Below are 16,802 nucleotides of genomic sequence, written 5' to 3'. Positions count from 1 at the left end.
ACAGCTACAGTTGTATTTTTCAGAGGTAGTTGGTACTGGTATTCTCTCTACTGAAAAAGGCCCATGGATTTCCATAAAACAGCCTGTTAGTTCTTGAGAGCTCTGTTTTCATATGATCGCTGTTATGAGAGACCCTGTACTAGATTAGCAAGTTCAAAGGATGGATGGATGGATAAGTCAATGCAGAAAACGACACGAGCACTGAATACAGAAGTGTGACTTGCAGGTACAAATATATAAAGTTTCCTGTTCCTTCAATCAAAAAGGATAATTGCTCCTGGAGAGTTTTGGCTGCACTGCAGGGAGGCAGTGACTGGGTGGTGATGTGTTCTAAATTTAACAGTTAGCAATCTGTCTCTGGAGGAGGCCATTTATCTCACCCAATGACTTTAACACGGCTGTCGCAGCATGAACTCATGTTTGACTGAAATCCAGATTGTGTGGAAGCGACTTTGTACACTTCCTCAGAGTCTCTCTATCATCACGTGTCTAGTAGCTATTTGGAGGAAGCACTCAAACAAGAGTTGACGACTCAATCCGCACAGCAGCCAATCTCCTGTCCCTGCTTCTCTTTTGCTTCGGATATTAAAGCTGAAGTTCTGCAGTGTCCCTGGTTTCCGTATCAGTGAAGCGTGTGAACCTAGCTGTCTCCGACATTTAAGGCATTCCCTCACTCAGATACATATTAGTGTCATACCAGACAATTCATTTCCTTCAGGCTAAATTGCTTTTTTACAATTTGATGCAAAGCTGTATGACATGCCAACTGATTTTCTCTTAATCTCTTCGCCGCAAGAGCTCTTAACAAAAACAAAATCTAAGTACGGCAGGCCATTACAGATGCTGTTCACACTGAAATCTCTCTGCTGTTTCCCCTGCATATTTCTGCTTGAGTATTATATTTTAGTTTTACTTTGTCCTATGCTACAATTGCAGCTGTCAATCATGTACCTTGGATTTAAATGCAAAATAGAAATCTGACTGCAATATCCACCTAAAAAGCAATCAATAATGTTTTAATGCTGACAAATGAGCAATGGTGAAAAGTACATTTATTGTAGTACTGCACTTAAATATTCCAGTTTATGCTACTAGCAAAGTGCAGGTATTAACTCTTCATACCAGTAGGTGATGTAGTCACAGTACACAGACTAGGATTAAGGTACTCAAACTGTAAACAAGATCATTTTCACACTAGTCTCACTCATCTCAGATTATCTGGTATTCTTTCCTAATTCCAGGTAACCTTACTGATGTCATTCTTTACTTGCTTTTATGTCTTTCTTTTCTCTTCTGCTGCATTTTTTTAACACATTCAATCACCTAAAAAGCCACCGACACTAATTTTTTAATAAGACATACCAAAATAACTCCGAGAGCAGACAAGCAGTAACTGATAAGATGTGGAACTCTTTTCAACAAACCTGAGGATAAATAATGCATTGCTGTTTATTTCTGAATCACAACTCAACTTCTTTGACATGTAGATTGCTGCAAGTGTTGCATTTTATTCAGTCATCCATGGCAATGAGGGGGAAGTGACAGATGACAGAAGCTCTAGGCCAGATCAAAACCAAGGACACGCTTGTATCATAGTCACCTTCACCACCCTTGCTACCAGAACACAATGGCACGCTTGTGTGTTAAAAAGGACTATAAATAAAACTGAATTCTAATCTGCTCAATATTCAAAAAGAGAACAATGTGTTCAAACAGAACAGGCACAGTGACTCCATCTCCAGGGCCTTTTGTTGCATCAAATGTGTTGATGTGGAAGTTGCCACCATTTATGGATCTAATTTGTAACTCAGACTGTAAATAGGACTCTCTTGAGAAGCTGCTTCTGTGTTTAATAGAAAGCTGTGTAATCAATGTGCAACCAGTTTAACTCAGAAGTAGAAACAAGCTTCTGGACCAAACACAGCAAAGGATTCTATACGGTTTCACCATGGGTAATTGTCTGTTGTCCAGATTGTGATGTGTCTGGAAAAAAGTAGTAATCTAGAGACCTGATTGAAGTGATTGCAGGGTGGCTGTGTTGTTCCAAGAGAATGGATCATCAGTAATACACAGTACCAACAGAAGTACAAGCAGATGGTGTTATTGCTTCACAGTTTGCATCTCTTACTGTTCATACTATTACCAACTGCATGGGTCTCATTTTATCCATAGGTTTTACTCATCAGTAAGATTTGTTACGTAATTTCACAGATGGATTGGTTTTCCTCAGCATTGGTAATAAATGTTACAAAGCAGGATGTAAATTCCTGATCAGTTTCAGTCTTAGGTTTGGTCTAATACTGCGAGTCTTGCCCCCAAGATAATGTTTTTCCCTCTTCGTGTTTAGTAGGTGGAATGAGAACCTCTCTGACAGGAGATTTGTCATGGATGCTGACCATGTACTGACGCTCCATCACTCCCAAGTTTCTGTGTGGGTGATGACCTACCATATCTAGACGCAGACCCAGTTTAGCTTGCTCTATGGGAAATAATTGCCACTGGCACAGGAACAGGTAGAAGGTTATAGCACACAAAAACCAATAATACACCTAGCTCGGTCCCTGTTCCCGCTTGCTGGTTCCGGCATTGACATTCCTCATTGGTCGATAGATCCTCTTTCTGATAGAGCTGACTTAGTGCCGCTGACACTGTGGAGCTTTGTACAGCAAATGTCAGAAACGAGTAGTTTCATTGACTGCTCTTCGGCCCCCACAGTTCCAGTTGACACCAACAACAATGATTCTTTCTTTAACAAAAGATGGTGACATGCTGAGTCAGCCGGCAGAGTTAAATGGCAAAGCCGTTGGAGACTTTCAAAGGAGTCTTATTTTCAACTAATTGTATGTGAGCAAAAGCGGGCTTCCATTTACAGACAGCGCTCTCTCCTGAAATGTTCAAATTAAATTGTCCATCAAACACATGATTTTGTTCAGCAGGACGTCGTACAGATTTTCTCACTCAGAAATGAAGTTTCTTGCACCAATATATGCCCTCTGCTTTTCTCCTGTCTTTACACTCTCTCTGTGTCTCTCTTGTATCTTTTTACACCAACATGTGTAGTTGGTATACAAAAACTTTTTTGTATATGAATGAATGGAGGCAGATAGTGGTGATAATATACCCACTAAGAAACAAAGGAAAAGGGGTGAAAATGACACCATGGTGCCCTGTTTACATAGCTGTCTATAAATCCTTTCTCACTGAAGACAAAAGTCAGATATTAGTGGGTGTTAGTGGAACAACAGGTTTTGGAGTTAGTGTCTGAAGGACCAGGAAGCTGTATACAAAAGTTGTATCAGGGCCACGACAGACATGTTGATTGCCATCATCAATTGCTCCATTGCATTATTCAGTTATCTCAGAGTGCTGATAATTCAATGTCTCAAGGAAAAAAACCCTCTCTGATCACTTGTTATTTAAGAGCGGTCTGGGAATTAAAATCACAGCATGACCCCGAGGAGACCCATTTGGCTGCCAATAAAGGAGCATAAATGATTATGACCTCTAAATTTGATTTTACAGGCGTAGAGATGAATTGCACTTCCTATGGTTCAAATTATGTTTCCCATCGACAACTACCAGAACATCAGTAGGGATGTACTTGCTATATTAAACATTCTGCCTAAATATGAATTATACACACCATATAAATGTTAAAGTGGATGAAGTGCCATCATTAACGCAAATTTAATTAAGCATGAAAAAAAGTGTGTGTATAGTGGAATTCATGTCATTCTCATTTCTGATGTTTTAAAACAACAGTCTCTGCAGATATCAATAGCAAAACCCTTTTACAACATGCACTGTTGCACGTAGGCTTTTCAAACCTAAGCAAAGTGGAGCTGTACATGAGAACAGCAATTACTCCAGGCATTAAACTGACTTAATCCAGCAGGACGCCTAGAATAAAGAGTAAAGTTTAATTTAGCACAAGTGAGGATAGAAAAAGAAGAGACAATTGTCAGAAACTGTCACATGGAGTGAGGGGGCTTGTTGATGATGTTGCACAGAGAGTAGCTGCCTCGTGACCTTTTCTGCCTGCCTGTATGTTGCTTTCTACTCCTTTACTGAAATTATGGGTAATCAGAGAGCAACTATGTCTATGATGTCAACCACCTGTGATGTCAGCCACCACTAAGCACTACTTCTTCTTCTATTTTTGGCCGAGAACACCTGGAGAGGTGGAGGTTTGGTCTTAAAGAAATGTGCTGAAAGTTAGCTGTACTAAGACAGGATACAGGATGTCAGTGAACAAAAGGAAGGGAAGGAGAACAGTGAAGTTACAGGGCTTTGAGGTCAAGAGGGTGCAGGAGTTTAAGTACTTGGGGTTGACAGTGTGGAAAAAGAAGGTGGAGGTGAATGCAGGCAGGTTGGAGTGGGTGTATTAATCATCGGTTTTAAATTGAGAGCTGAAGGAATTCAGAGTATGAGTGCTTTCTACTGTTCTGCTGTAGTAGTAGACATTTTAACATGGAGGTCTATGGGAACTGACTTTCAAGGAAGGTGTAAAGCAGGTTGGACACCTCTTCCTGGCTTTGTTTGCTGCAAAAAAAATGGGAGCTATGATCTCCTTTTTGTTATATCATTAAAATGACAATACCCTGGCATGATGCCCTGGACTAATGTTATATACATGTTCATAACCAATTTATAACAGACATAAAGTAGATCGAAAGATCTGCAGAAAACCACCTGTGCCTTTCAATAATAATTACTCCAATTCTGTGCATATTCTTGGGGTCAAAATGACAAGATGAATATAACTGCAGTTTCCTTTTGTAAAAAAAACCTGTGTGTCATGTTTGAATATATTTCTGGTAAATGAGAACAAGCACCAACCATCCAACCACTTATCCCACAGTGTAAAACACTCTCTGCAGGCACGCTGGTGGCAGGAATAGCAACGTACACTTTTGGCAAGAACATCAAGTCTCTTCAAACATCTTTCCTTTCTTTGCCACTAATGAAGTTAATTTCAGATGCCAACGATGACTTATTTAAGTAAGCTTGCTGTAATATTTAGAGACATAAATGTGTGTACCTCATTTCATGCCAATCAAGATTCCACTTTAAGATACTTATCATTATGCAATACAAGATTTCAGAATTAAATTACAGATGTGGTCCCTTTATGCTGCTCACAGAATAAGCCAAGCTTAATATCAGTGAATAAAAATATGATTATTTCATTGGGTGTAGTGTGGAGGATGAGTTTGGTAATCTCACAGCCTGAGGAAAGAAACTGCTCTGAAGTCTGATGATACTACAGCAGATACATCTGCCTCTCTTGCCAGACAGCAGCAGGGTGAACAGGCTGTGCCTGTCCATCCCATTTTCTCCTGACATTTCACTCACTACAATGAGGACAGTCACACAGCTTCATCTCCTAAAGGAGCATGAACGTCTTATGTTTACTTCAACAGCTGTATAAATGATGACTCTCGACAAGTACAAATTCAGAAGTTTTTGATACTTTTGGAGTTTTGAAGGATGAGAACCCTCACACTCCAACTTATTCACCACCACAATGTTCTGATAGAAGGATGGTGTTAGATTAGTGGAAGCAACACCAGAAGCTTTTTTTAGCCAGTAATAACAAGTGGCAAGGCAAGACCAGATGAGACACAGCATGAGGGGCGTGACGCAGCAAGTCAGACGCACTGCCTTAATAAACTCTCACCTCGTGTCCCAACCTCAAAATCCTGCACCTTGTTAAATTTTCCCGGCTGAGCCCCGAGAAAACTAGCCTACGCCTCAGTTCATGCTATCACTCAATTATTACGGAGAGCCTCTTGACACAGCCCTGACAGAACACCATCAAACACCAACCTCCTCCAGCACAATAGCCCTGAAAACCTGGACATGATTCATATGTCAAAAAGTGGTCATATAGGACCAGACTTTTCAGTCATTACATAAACAGGCTGTTTGTGATCACATGTGTTTACCAAAGACAGAATTAAACTTTGCTTTGAGTGAGTGAACTTGCTGCACTTTCTTGATACTTTTATTTTCCTGGCTGTTTGAATTGGCTAAAGTAATAACATTACAACTAAGTTGGATTTTACAGCTATAAAACAATGACATAAATCTTTCTAATTGAGCATTTAAACCAGACCACCACCTCTCAGGAGATTCGACAATACTTTGTTAGTCTGCCAACTCAAATCAATTTTTCACAGTGCATTCTTCTTACAAGCCATAATACACACTATTTGAAAATCACAAAATATTATTGGACAGATTTCTACCTTGCAAGTGAAGACAAAAAACGCACGTATTTACTGCCTTGTGGAAATCTCCTTGCCTTTCAATGGGCACCAAGTAGCACAGCACAATTAATTCATATTTTACTAATCAATAAAACATTTAAATTAGCATGCATTTGTGTTTATCAGCTCCTAACACAGCTCAGTCCTATTTGAAGTTGCAGCTCTTTCTTACTTGAGGTTTATTTGAGAAGGTCAGAATACCCTAAAAGGGCAGGGTCCATGGGGATGAAGGCTTTTCTACTGTCTGCACATCAGCACTTGGAGTTGAAGCTGCATGATGCTGGAACTATTCAGAGCTGTTAGGTCCCAACTAGTTGTATTGCTTGGAGATACACATGTGTATTGCACTAGATGATTCACAAGGCTTTACAAAGGATTACATGGAATTGCACCACTGGCAAGTGCAGGGGTGGGGGTGCAGCTTGATATCATATTGTCATTTCCAATCAAGTGAAAGTTCTGCCGGAAGTTTAGTTATGATTAAAGTCACCATGCTGGCACAGTTGTTTAAACTTAACAATCCACGTTTGCCCTGGAAGCAGGCAATAATCTTGTCAAAGAAATCCAATTAAAAGCACCTGGATCCTAAGGAAACAGGGGAGACCGGTACCTTTTAAAAGGCTATTTGTCAGAGCCGCAGGCTACTAGAGGCTACCAGGACTCTGCTTCTAATAGTCTGGGGTTCCCTGTCCCTGACAAGCACCTTGCTGACACGTATAAACTACAACACCGCTATGGGCATCTGTCTAAAAATATATCGTATTGATACTATGGAACTTTTCATGTCATCGACTAACTAATGCTGGAAATAATAAACCTTCTTAGTTTTTTGTTCTTTGTTCTTTTTTTCTACTGGGGCCAATATTGTTTTTGTTTTTAGGCTATTCTGAAGTCTGTGGTGCTCAATAAAACAAAAAGACTGCTTCTGTTAAAGTCTTGCTCCAGTAGTAGACATTTCATAAAACATTACCTTGCTTTCACTTAACATTATGTGTAAAAAATCCTAAAATATACTTGCATCTGGCCTAAATTTGAACAACAGATTTTGGTGGGACTGGTTTATAAAATGATCCCGACATATTGAGGGTAACTGTGATATATTTTAAATAAATAAAAAATAGCACCTGTGTTTTTTTTGTGTTACAAGTGTAAACCTTCAGATCAGCTGATTCTGTGAGCTCAGCCTGCAGGAAGTAGACTGTCAGGCAAAGTACTAAACTAATGCAAAACTAATGCACAGAAACTTATTAAGATGTTTAATTGGTCAGGAAATTGGTCAATAATTTTTTATTAATAAAAATGTATAGTGCAGAAGTTAAGCTGTAAACATTGCTGTCTGTAGAAATACTACAATATCAATTAGGAAAATAAAAGAACATTACAGGGTAGGAAAACTGCACAAACCTGCCAGTCATTTACTCAACATGAGAATGATTATTGCAGTTCAGTAGTCTGTTATTCCTAAGCAGGATGACATCCTTCACCAATCAAAAGCAGGAGATAGAGAGAAGAAAAGATGAACAGCGAGTGGAGGAGACCGGTCACCCATGCCTGAAGGTTTTTCAAAGTAATTGAAGCAGAAATACAATCACGACAGCCGCCTCCCGTGTCAGGGTGTCACAGAAGGCAACTAATTGGGGGCAACCCCTTGTACACCATGCAGCGATTAAGAGGCAGGTGGCAATAGAGGATTGGAACAAGTTTAATTGGGTGTGTTGAATAACCTGATAACTTTTAAGGATTGCTGTTCATTCGTGTGATCTCTACAATTCTGGTTATCTATGTAGAATAAGGGGCTCAGCTCAGAGGAATAAGCACTCACATAAAGGTGAAGCAACAAGGATGTCCATAATTGGCCGCAAATCAAAGCATCTCTTTTAGATTTGCACCTGCCTTTTTAATAGAACAGGCTGTGATGTTTCACTCTTTGAAGAGAGGCTCGGTTTTCCATTTTGCTGCATGGAGTTGTAGCTGGAATTGCGTCAAATAGGATCAAAACAAAAAAACATACTGCAAAGCAGATTGCAAATTAGCTTGCTAAACAAAAGATCTGAGGAAAATTATTATAAGTAGTTTTTGTTTACTCTGATCTTGAAAAATGGCTTAATTTGTAATGCTGTCCAGGTTAATTACAGTTTTCATATAAACCACTGTGAACCGTGGTTTTGCCAAATGTAAGGCATGCAGTATAACAAGGAGGTAAAATTATTTCAAATCATAGTCGTAGTGACATACAAAGGTCAGACAAAAAGGAAATAGTACTGTTTAATTAAAGGGGGTATTATAAGGATGTCACCACTTCAGCCAGCATTATCATTATGCACAGAGGTAAAATAAATCAGTCTGCATAGAATCAGGTCTTAGTAATATGAGCCAAAAATGCGAGTATGTTGATGAAGATTATCCGTCTTCCAGGTCATTTTCAATAAAAATCTTGAAGCAGGGTGACTGGACTTGTAGCATTCCTTGAAGATGTGTGGTTGGGAACCTCAGTGGATAAATCTATGTGAACTCAAAGCTGTTAGTGTCCCACATACTTAGGCTTGGGACTGGCATAGAAGTCCCTGGCTTGAGATGCCTGTAGCTTGATTAAACCTGTATTCTCCACCAAAACAGAAGTGATGATGCAGTTTAGAAGAGCTGCAAAATGTCTTCAATGAACTCTTCAAGTCCAGATGCTCTGTCTTAAACTTTTGAACATCTGAGTTAGAGCAAATGTAATGTACAAATGTAGTTTTAAACAATACTTGTCAGACTACACATAGCACTTAACGTAAGTGTTGAGCTTTTAACTAGCAATAACCACACCTCAGAAAACCGCTTAGGCTAAAATACCACTCCACAAAGCTGATTTGGAACAAATAAGAGGGGGAGACTCCAATATGTGTGCACCCCTCAGGGTTTTATCACAACAGAAGGACTGCTTGCGTGTTAAGGTCTTCATCATTTTCATCAGTTTTTGTAATGGAGTTTATGGTCTTGAGTTGGAAGAGAAGGCTGTTGTTGTTACATTGTTGCACTGTAGCATTATATCGTGTTGTGGGCCATATTTTATTTCCTTGCCGATAACATTTCTACATCTTGTACACAGTTTGTGGGGGAAAATTACTGCTAATGACATGACAGTGTCTCCCTCCACAACTGTCCCAGAAAATAAAAACCATTCATAGAAAAGGAAATCTTCTCACACATTCCTCTAAAGAACCAGAGAGAGAGAGATAGAGACAGAGACAGGGACAGGGGATACACTGGTTTCCATAGCAATCCTCAGCACTGTCACATGGTTACCTAGAAACTAGTCTTGTGATGCTGTGCAATTTATTTGTTTATGTTTGGCATGTCTCTAGATGTCGAACAAATAGAACAAAGCCATATTTCCCATTTCTATATGAGAAATAAAAAATGGTCACAGAAACAAGAACACATCAGTTTGTACACTCCAAGTCCCAGATTGCTATGAAGTATCCAGCAAACTGGGTCGTATGCAGGTCAAGACGACCACACACAGGAAACATTTAGCAGCCATGCTTCATTTGCTGTAGATTAAATGCAAAATCTGTCTTGAGTAATTTATGTGAATATGAATCACTCTCTCAAAGCCTCACTTCCACCTTTGATGAAGACAACCAAATGCTTCATTTATCTAAGAGCATTACCCATTTTTTCCACGCAACCTGATTACCACAGTTGGAGAGCGATACTTTACAAGCAGCAGGATTACAATAATCACATTACAAAATATCAGAAACTCCGATTAACTATGGATACTGACATAAATGGACTGCTGTCATGATTGCTCAGGAATTATAAAAATTATAAAATATTTTAACAGCAAGATTAACAATAAAAATGTATGAAGAGCAAATAAAGGAAAGACAGTCTCAGATTAGATTAAAAATGATAAGAGTTTAAAGCAGGAACTACAATGCAGGTAAAATGGAATACAGTAATGCTGTAATACAATCCTGAATACAGACAGTGACACCTGATAGCGTAAGACCCTGTTCAGACTGGGAAAAGTCAATCCCGCTAAAGTGGGATACAATACAGATAGCTTTTAAGATGGATACTTTCAGACTATATTCAAATCCAGCTATTGCACACATGCATCTGCGTTCAATCCGGCTCTATCCCACACCACTATCTGTCTTCCAAACCACTAGGTGTTGCATTGAAAATCCAAACCCTGCTGAGACCGGGGTAGGACTGGGCGCGTTCATGCATCATGCAGTTTCTTTAGTTTTAGTTTTTTTTTGGCCAAAATGCAGTGGATTCATTTGTGGCCATGTCGAAAATAAACTCCAGGCAAATCTTTCATGGTTCAACGGTTGTTTACACGTGGCATTTGTACGTGACCCGGATTCTGTCCCTGTGAACCTGGATGTATGATGTCGCTAGGGACAGGTCTCTTAACAGCTTACACACAAGCTAATGGTACAAACCCATGTATTAGGGTGTTAACACTGCAGAATGAATGTAATGCAAAGTTCACGATGTCACTGTAAACAGCTAAAGATGTTGTTAATCTAACTGCATGGACATATTAATATATTATATTATTAATATAATATATTAATGCTTTTCTGAATTTCTTAAGAAATGTTTTAGGAGTGTTAGTGTAAAGTTAATAAAAACCATAAGTAGTCAGTCAACAGAATTATATATTGTAGCATCTGAGTGAAATCAGCTAATTACACTGAAAAATTCACTTTTCAGAAGAAGGTTAATCTGCTTGAAGACATTACAAATTGCCAACACCAACTATATTTCAAGTTGCTCAGGCAAGACATGAGATCTCTCTACAAAGTAAATCTGATTATCTTCAACAGGTTTATCAGTCTCCTTAGAGACTGTCAAAAATTGCCGTTGCCGACTATATTTCAAGTCGTCAAGGCGGGGTATTGGGTAAAGTTTTCAACTAGCAATAATCACGCCTCGGATAGACCTCATAGGCTACGATACTGCCACTGCGCAAAGCTAGTTTGGAACATGTACTGACGGGGTGCGTCTCCAAAACGTGCACATCCCTCTCTTAGGGTGTTAACACTAAAGAATGGCTTTAGCGTGGTAGGCGGGACTTATGAGGTAGGTTGTACTTGTTTCAGTGGGTTTGACCTGGGCAAGATTAGGTCAAAGATGTCAAAGCAAGGGAAACAGTACATCTAATCAGACAGGTAAAGTTACTCTACTTCAATATGGTGTCAAAATACACCAAACAATACTTTGTCCACTCTAACCCCACAAAACTGCTTAATACACAAACATTTAAGACTCAAACTCCAACATCCATCCATCCATCTTCTTTGTCCTGTAGTAGAGGGTCATGAGGGGCTGGAACCTATCCCAGCTATCTACAGGCAGGAGGCAGGGTTCACCCTGGACAGGTCATCAGTCCATCACCGGAACAAATTACAACGTGTGTAAATATAAAATAAAGAAATTGGCCTATCAGCAGTAGCTGGTTTTGATACATTTTCAATAGGACTTCTTTCAATTGATGTTTAGTTTTTCCTACACAATATTCTCTGTCTCCTTTGAGACTCAAAATTTCCCATAGCTGACTGTATTTAAACACATCAGGGTAGGGTACAGAAAAAAGTCCAACCACAGCAGGAACGTAAGCACAAATTAAACAGCAGATCAAATTCAACTTGTGCAAAGACTAAATCTGATTATCTTCAGCAGGTTTATCAGTCTCCTTAGAGACTGTCAAAAATTGCCGTTGCCGACTATATTTCAAGTCGTCAAGGCAGGGTATTGGGTAAAGTTTTCAACTAGCAATAATCACGCCTCGGATAGACCTCATAGGCTACGATACTGCCACTGCGCAAAGCTAGTTTGGAACATGTACTGACGGGGTGCGTCTCCAAAACGTGCACATCCCTCTCTTAGGGTGTTAACACTAAAGAATGGCTTTAGTGTGGTAGGCGGGACTTATGAGGTAGGTTGTACTTGTTTCAGTGGGTTTGACCTGGGCAAGATTAGGTCAAAGATGTCAACGCAAGGGAAACAGTACATCTAATCAGACAGGTAAAGTTACTCTACTTCAATATGGTGTCAAAATACACCAAACAATACTTTGTCCACTCTAACCCCACGAAACTGCTTAATACACACACATTTAAGACTCAATCTGCAACATCCATCCCTCCATCCATCCATCTTCTTTGTCCTGTAGTAGAGGGTCATGAGGGGCTGGAACCTATCCCAGCTATCTACAGGCAGGAGGCAGGGTTCACCCTGGACAGGTCACCAGTCCATCACCGGAACAAATTACGTGTGTAAATATACAATAAAGAAATTGGCCTATCAGCAGTAGCTCGTTTTGATACATTTTCAATAGGACTTCTTTCAAGTGATGTTTAGTTTTTCCTACACAATATTCTCTGTCTCCTTTGAGACTCAAAATTTCCCATAGCTGACTGTATTTGAACACATCAGGGTAGGGTACAGAAAAAAGTCCAACCACAGCAGGAACGTAAGCACAAATTAAACAGCAGATCAAACTCAACTTGTGCAAAGACTAAATCTGATTATCTTCAACAGGTTTATCAGTCTCCTTAGAGACTGTCAAAAATTGCCGTTGCCGACTATATTTCAAGTCATCAAGGCGGGGTATTGGGTAAAGTTTTCAACTAGCAATAATCGCGCCTCGGATAGACCTCATAGGCTACGATACTGCCACTGCGCAAAGCTAGTTTGGAACATGTACTGACGGGGTGCGTCTCCAATACGTGCACATCCCTCTCTTAGGGTGTTAACACTAAAGAATGGCTTTAGCGTGGTAGGCGGGACTTATGAGGTAGGTTGTACTTGTTTCAGTGGGTTTGACCTGGGCAAGATTAGGTCAAAGATGTCAACGCAAGGGAAACAGTACATCTAATCAGACAGGTAAAGTTACTCTACTTCAATATGGTGTCAAAATACACCAAACAATACTTTGTCCACTCTAACCCCACGAAACTGCTTAATACACACACATTTAAGACTCAAACTGCAACATCCATCCCTCCATCCATCCATCTTCTTTGTCCTGTAGTAGAGGGTCATGAGGGGCTGGAACCTATCCCAGCTATCTACAGGCAGGAGGCAGGGTTCACCCTGGACAGGTCACCAGTCCATCACCGGAACAAATTACATGTGTAAATATACAATAAAGAAATTGGCCTATCAGCAGTAGCTCGTTTTGATACATTTTCAATAGGACTTCTTTCAAGTGATGTTTAGTTTTTCCTACACAATATTCTCTGTCTCCTTTGAGACTCAAAATTTCCCATAGCTGACTGTATTTGAACACATCAGGGTAGGGCACAGAAAAAAGTCCAACCACAGCAGGAACGTAAGCACAAATTAAACAGCAGATCAAATTCAACTTGTGCAAAGACTAAATCTGATTATCTTCAACAGGTTTATCAGTCTCCTTAGAGACTGTCAAAAATTGCCGTTGCCGACTATATTTCAAGTCGTCAAGGCGGGGTATTGGGTAAAGTTTTCAACTAGCAATAATCGCGCCTCGGATAGACCTCATAGACTACGATACTGCCACTGCGCAAAGCTAGTTTGGAACATGTACTGAAGGGGTGCGTCTCCAATACGTGCACATCCCTCTCTTAGGGTGTTAACACTAAAGAATGGCTTTAGCGTGGTAGGCGGGACTTATGAGGTAGGTTGTACTTATTTCAGTGGGTTTGACCTGGGCAAGATTAGGTCAAAGATGTCAACGCAAGGGAAACAGTACATCTAATCAGACAGGTAAAGTTACTCTACTTCAATATGGTGTCAAAATACACCAAACAATACTTTGTCCACTCTAACCCCACGAAACTGCTTAATACACACACATTTAAGACTCAATCTGCAACATCCATCCCTCCATCCATCCATCTTCTTTGTCCTGTAGTGGAGGGTCACGAGGGGCTGGAACCTATCCCAGCTATCTACAGGCAGGAGGCAGGGTTCACCCTGGACAGGTCACCAGTCCATCACCGGAACAAATTACATGTGTAAATATATAATAAAGAAATTGGCCTATCAGCAGTAGCTGGTTTTGATACATTTTCAATAGGACTTCTTTCAATTGATGTTTAGTTTTTCCTACACAATATTCTCTGTCTCCTTTGAGACTCAAAATTTCCCATAGCTGACTGTATTTAAACACATCAGGGTAGGGTACAGAAAAAAGTCCAACCACAGCAGGAACGTAAGCACAAATTAAACAGCAGATCAAATTCAACTTGTGCAAAGACTAAATCTCATTATCTTCAACAGGTTTATCAGTCTCCTTAGAGACTGTCAAAAATTGCCGTTGCCGACTATATTTCAAGTCGTCAAGGCGGGGTATTGGGTAAAGTTTTCAACTAGCAATAATCGCGCCTCGGATAGACCTCATAGGCTACGATACTGCCACTGCGCAAAGCTAGTTTGGAACATGTACTGACGGGGTGCGTCTCCAATACGTGCACATCCCTCTCTTAGGGTGTTAACACTAAAGAATGGCTTTAGCGTGGTAGGCGGGACTTATGAGGTAGGTTGTACTTGTTTCAGTGGGTTTGACCTGGGCAAGATTAGGTCAAAGATGTCAACGCAAGGGAAACAGTACATCTAATCAGACAGGTAAAGTTACTCTACTTCAATATGGTGTCAAAATACACCAAACAATACTTTGTCCACTCTAACCCCACAAAACTGCTTAATACACAAACATTTAAGACTCAAACTCCAACATCCATCCCTCCATCAATCCATCTTCTTTGTCCTGTAGTGGAGGGTCACGAGGGGCTGGAACCTATCCCAGCTATCTACAGGCAGGAGGCAGGGTTCACCCTGGACAGGTCACCAGTCCATCACCGGAACAAATTACGTGTGTAAATATATAATAAAGAAATTGGCCTATCAGCAGTAGCTGGTTTTGATACATTTTCAATAGGACTTCTTTCAATTGATGTTTAGTTTTTCCTACACAATATTCTCTGTCTCCTTTGAGACTCAAAATTTCCCATAGCTGACTGTATTTAAACACATCAGGGTAGGGTACAGAAAAAAGTCCAACCACAGCAGGAACGTAAGCACAAATTAAACAGCAGATCAAATTCAACTTGTGCAAAGACTAAATCTGATTATCTTCAACAGGTTTATCAGTCTCCTTAGAGACTGTCAAAATTGCCGTTGCTGACTATATTTCAAGTCGTCAAGGCGGGGTATTGGGTAAAGTTTTCAACTAGCAATAATCGCGCCTCGGATAGATCTCATAGGCTACGATACTGCCACTGCGCAAAGCTAGTTTGGAACATGTACTGACGGGGTGCGTCTCCAATACGTGCACATCCCTCTCTTAGGGTGTTAACACTAAAGAATGGCTTTAGCGTGGTAGGCGGGACTTATGAGGTAGGTTGTACTTGTTTCAGTGGGTTTGACCTGGGCAAGATTAGATCAAAGATGTCAACGCAAGGGAAACAGTACATCTAATCAGACAGGTAAAGTTACTCTACTTCAATATGGTGTCAAAATACACCAAACAATACTTTGTCCACTCTAACCCCACGAAACTGCTTAATACACAAACATTTAAGACTCAAACTCCAACATCCATCCATCCATCTTCTTTGTCCTGTAGTAGAGGGTCATGAGGGGCTGGAACCTATCCCAGCTATCTACAGGCAGGAGGCAGGGTTCACCCTGGACAGGTCACCAGTCCATCACCGGAACAAATTACGTGTGTAAATATACAATAAAGAAATTGGCCTATCAGCAGTAGCTCGTTTTGATACATTTTCAATAGGACTTCTTTCAAGTGATGTTTAGTTTTTCCTACACAATATTCTCTGTCTCCTTTGAGACTCAAAATTTCCCATAGCTGACTGTATTTAAACACATCAGGGTAGGGTACAGAAAAAAGTCCAACCACAGCAGGAACGTAAGCACAAATTAAACAGCAGATCAAATTCAACTTGTGCAAAGACTAAATCTGATTATCTTCAACAGGTTTATCAGTCTCCTTAGAGACTGTCAAAAATTGCCGTTGCCGACTATATTTCAAGTCGTCAAGGCGGGGTATTGGGTAAAGTTTTCAACTAGCAATAATCGCGCCTCGGATAGACCTCATAGGCTACGATACTGCCACTGCGCAAAGCTAGTTTGGAACATGTACTGACGGGGTGCGTCTCCAATACGTGCACATCCCTCTCTTAGGGTGTTAACACTAAAGAATGGCTTTAGCGTGGTAGGCGGGACTTATGAGGTAGGTTGTACTTGTTTCAGTGGGTTTGACCTGGGCAAGATTAGATCAAAGATGTCAACGCAAGGGAAACAGTACATCTAATCAGACAGGTAAAGTTACTCTACTTCAATATGGTGTCAAAATACACCAAACAATACTTTGTCCACTCTAACCCCACGAAACTGCTTAATACACAAACATTTAAGACTCAAACTCCAACATCCATCCATCCATCTTCTTTGTCCTGTAGTAGAGGGTCATGAGGGGCTGGAACCTATCCCAGCTATCTACAGGCAGGAGGCAGGGTTCACCCT

General features: G+C 40.3%; 7 non-coding genes across 7 annotated transcripts; all 7 read right to left on the bottom strand.

Annotated features, from left to right (window-relative positions):
• Positions 1 to 11,110: 11,110 nt before the first annotated feature.
• On the bottom strand, positions 11,111 to 11,251 carry LOC114452757 (U4 spliceosomal RNA). The gene has a single exon (XR_003672335.1). It is a non-coding gene; the product is annotated as a U4 spliceosomal RNA (small nuclear RNA).
• A 715-nt stretch (positions 11,252 to 11,966) lies between these two features.
• On the bottom strand, positions 11,967 to 12,107 carry LOC114452774 (U4 spliceosomal RNA). Its single transcript, XR_003672351.1, has one exon. It is a non-coding gene; the product is annotated as a U4 spliceosomal RNA (small nuclear RNA).
• Positions 12,108 to 12,827: 720 nt separating this feature from the next.
• On the bottom strand, positions 12,828 to 12,968 carry LOC114452755 (U4 spliceosomal RNA). The gene has a single exon (XR_003672333.1). It is a non-coding gene; the product is annotated as a U4 spliceosomal RNA (small nuclear RNA).
• A 720-nt stretch (positions 12,969 to 13,688) lies between these two features.
• On the bottom strand, positions 13,689 to 13,829 carry LOC114452763 (U4 spliceosomal RNA). The gene has a single exon (XR_003672341.1). It is a non-coding gene; the product is annotated as a U4 spliceosomal RNA (small nuclear RNA).
• A 720-nt stretch (positions 13,830 to 14,549) lies between these two features.
• Positions 14,550 to 14,690, bottom strand: LOC114452753 (U4 spliceosomal RNA). Its single transcript, XR_003672330.1, has one exon. It is a non-coding gene; the product is annotated as a U4 spliceosomal RNA (small nuclear RNA).
• A 720-nt stretch (positions 14,691 to 15,410) lies between these two features.
• Positions 15,411 to 15,550, bottom strand: LOC114452777 (U4 spliceosomal RNA). The gene has a single exon (XR_003672354.1). It is a non-coding gene; the product is annotated as a U4 spliceosomal RNA (small nuclear RNA).
• A 712-nt stretch (positions 15,551 to 16,262) lies between these two features.
• Positions 16,263 to 16,403, bottom strand: LOC114452752 (U4 spliceosomal RNA). Its single transcript, XR_003672329.1, has one exon. It is a non-coding gene; the product is annotated as a U4 spliceosomal RNA (small nuclear RNA).
• Positions 16,404 to 16,802: the final 399 nt, after the last annotated feature.

The sequence above is a fragment of the Parambassis ranga genome, chromosome 19 (assembly GCF_900634625.1).
Source record: "Parambassis ranga chromosome 19, fParRan2.1, whole genome shotgun sequence".
Taxonomy (NCBI): domain Eukaryota; kingdom Metazoa; phylum Chordata; class Actinopteri; family Ambassidae; genus Parambassis; species Parambassis ranga.
Note: the sequence above shows the minus strand (reverse complement) of the source record. Positions and strands in the feature narration are given on the sequence as shown.